The following is a 3,090-nucleotide window of genomic DNA, read 5'->3' on the forward strand; positions in this document are numbered from 1 at the left end:
TATACTTAAGTTTAAAGAGTTTTTTGAAACAAAGAATAAAATTTATAGCAAATGCCATAAATCAATCTTTGAACTAAAACATGAAATAAAATGGTTAACAAGATACTTAATACTTTTTATTAAGGATGTATATAACATATCTTCGAAAAAAAAGATGAGAGAGAAAAATAAATTAATTAATTTAATCACATCGTAACGAAAAAATTGCAGAAAATCTCAAAAAATGCACTGCTAAAATTTGACAAAAAAATTACAAAACCAGTCATTTCTCTGACTACTCCAGTAGTTCTGGTGTTAAATATAAGAGCGGTCTACATATCGCTGAAATAGTTTATGTTAGGCGCAATGAAACATCCACCCGTTTCAACAAGCCAAAAGCTCCGCGTTCAAGAAAGAGGAGCGGGAAGGAGAAGGAAAACAAAGAATACTGCGTGTGTACCTAAACAAACGAGCGACCATGTACACACGACTTCTTTCTCGCTATATAAATTTTTACATATTGTCGCCATCTCCTCTCTTGTCTGTTTAGATTCTCTCTATCTCTCTTTTTCTCTCTACAAGACGAATTGTCCGACATTCGATTTCGGAATCGGCTGAGGCGCATCACGGTTCTCCTTATCGCGGTCGCGTCACTCCACTCCGCGCCACGATTTTTATCGCGGCCTGGCCTCGCGTTTCATGGAAATCGCCCGCACGTTTCTATATAGTCGTTACTGCTGTTGCTACTGCTGCTGTTCGTTCATTCTCTCTCTCTCTCTCTCTCTCTCTCTCTCTTTCTCTTAGACTTCTGCTTTCCGCCCACAGATCAAATAGCGCAATTAAGCCTCCGTGTCTCTCAAGTCGTTATCATTCTCGTTTCGCGTCCACGGCTGTCCACTCGACGTCGACGATCAAGAAAAGGACGCGACCGTTCGACGTCGTGCACCAGATGTTGGTCCAATCCGCGGGAATAATCCGCGTACGAATGTGCGACGTTGTGCGCGCGCGCGCGCACGAGTGAGCGAACGCACTTTGAGATGAATTGCGCACATATGTATACATACATGTGTACATATATACATACATACACACGCGAGAGAGTTTGTATGTAAGTTGGGACGAGCCTCCATTGCACTCACCTTCTGGACCTATCTCACAACTCTCGTCACCGTTCCCCGTCGCCTCTGCCGTCGATGTGGCCAATGCAAGCCCGCCGGAGGGGGGCACACGCTCCGAAAATTATTTCTTCCCAATCCCCGTCGGCGGTCGAGGGGGCACACGCTCGTCAGATACACACCCGGGGATCTCGGCGCGTTCCCGTTCGCTTCTTCTCCTTCGTCAGACTGGGCCGCGAGGCGCCGCGCCCGGACGCGGCCCGTACGCGTTATTGCACGGCACACACTCGCTCATAACAGCACGGCGACGACGCCATTTGCGCGCGGAGTCCACATTCGCCCACAATCGCCCGCGATACGATACACGACTGGCCAGGCAAGCTGGCAGGCCAGGCTGACGGCGCCGACCACGCGCGCCACTACGCACAGCTGACGGAGGAATGCGGCCGCGAGCGCCAGCCAATGACGACGCGCATAGCTTCCCCCACCACTCGCTCGACGCGGCGAGGCAGCTTGCCGCCGACGCGCCTTTTTTAAAATTGTTCACAGCGCGGAACAAAGGCTCTGTGACATGTATTTATTGGACAAAGTCGGGAAAAATCATGTTTTAAACATGCTTTAAATATTTAAAACATGCTTGACCGATGTTTTTAACATGTTTTAAACATGTTTTTAATACTGTTTAAAACATATATGAAGCATAAAAACAGAGCTCTAAAAAACACAATGTTTTGTTTTATAAAAAACAAAACAAAAGCAAAAAATAAGTTTTGATTGAAATTCACTCCAAATAATTCTATAATACTAGTAGCTAGTAATATTTGAGATTACATTATAGTAATATTTCCATTATTTATTTAGAGATGATACGTTATTATTCAAGATATCTTTGCAATCTTTATAATTCAATCTTCAAGTAATAAACAATTAGTTGTAAGCAATTCGTGGTAGCAAACGGTACATTAACGAAAATGGCTCAAACGCGAACCGCGTACTACAGTATTCACATTTAAATTAATCAATGTTTAATTCTGTGCAAAACTGTATTATCCGAATGGATAACCATACCATTATAATGGCTGGTGAAATCGTCATTACAGCATTCATATTTAAATTTATCACTAATTCTTTGCAAAATTGCGTTATCCATTCGGATAAGAGATTCGCACAGAATTAGACAGTGATCAATTTAAATGTGAATGCTGTAATGACAATTTCACCTGTCATTTTAATGGTATGAAAAACCATTTATTAAAAAAACATGTTTTTTGATGAAGAAGAAAAAAAAAAGAAGATGCATTGTCAAATGGTTTTCAAAAGGAAACACATTATCGAAATGACTTCTAACTATTGTATTATGTTGTGACAATTATTAGCACAAAACACACATATGATGACATTTTCCAATATAGTAAAAATTGCAAAACAATAAAAGGTTGATGCAAAAAATAAAATTTTGATGTAAAAAATTCATGTTTTAAGTATGATCGTATTTCTGATAAATGATGTTTTTTGACATTTATTCAAGAAACATCACATAACGGAAATACGTTCTTACATAAAACATGAATTTCTTGAATCAAAATTTATCATTTGCTGAAGAATATTATGTTGAAAATGTCATATTGCTAATTGTCACAACGTAGTAGTTAGACTTCTGACCTGTGTTATATCTCTCTCATATGCTTGTGATGAACACGCTGATTACCACCAACATATGGGTTTTAATGCTGGTTCCGAACGACGGATTTTTCAAGAGGTGTTTCTGTAGACAAAGATACTCTCAGGAGGGTGCCGGCCTTTTCCGAGAGGAGACACGAGCGTAAATATTTTAGTTCCTACTGGGATCGAACTCGGAACCTCTGGCATGGTGAATCAGTGCGCTGTCTGCCATGTCACGCTCACAAATTGTATAATAATATGTGTAATTCTATATAATTATATATAATTTTATATGTAAGTTTATATATAATTATATATAAATATATATAATTAT

The 3,090-nt window shown here is 39.9% G+C and overlaps 1 protein-coding gene across 1 annotated transcript in view; it reads right to left on the bottom strand.

Moving 5' to 3' along the window:
- The window catches only part of LOC108750704 (MLX-interacting protein), a 26,032-nt gene extending 24,512 nt beyond the window's left edge, over nt 1-1,520 (bottom strand). The window contains exon 1 of the mRNA XM_018490371.1: nt 1,119-1,520. The gene's annotated coding sequence lies outside the window, so the exon portion shown is untranslated. The remainder of the gene's footprint in view (nt 1-1,118) is intronic.
- Between the last annotated feature and the right edge of the window lie 1,570 nt (nt 1,521-3,090).

Source organism: Trachymyrmex septentrionalis, unplaced genomic scaffold (assembly GCF_001594115.1).
Source record: "Trachymyrmex septentrionalis isolate Tsep2-gDNA-1 unplaced genomic scaffold, Tsep1.0 scaffold37, whole genome shotgun sequence".
In the NCBI taxonomy this organism is placed as follows: Eukaryota; Metazoa; Arthropoda; class Insecta; order Hymenoptera; family Formicidae; genus Trachymyrmex; species Trachymyrmex septentrionalis.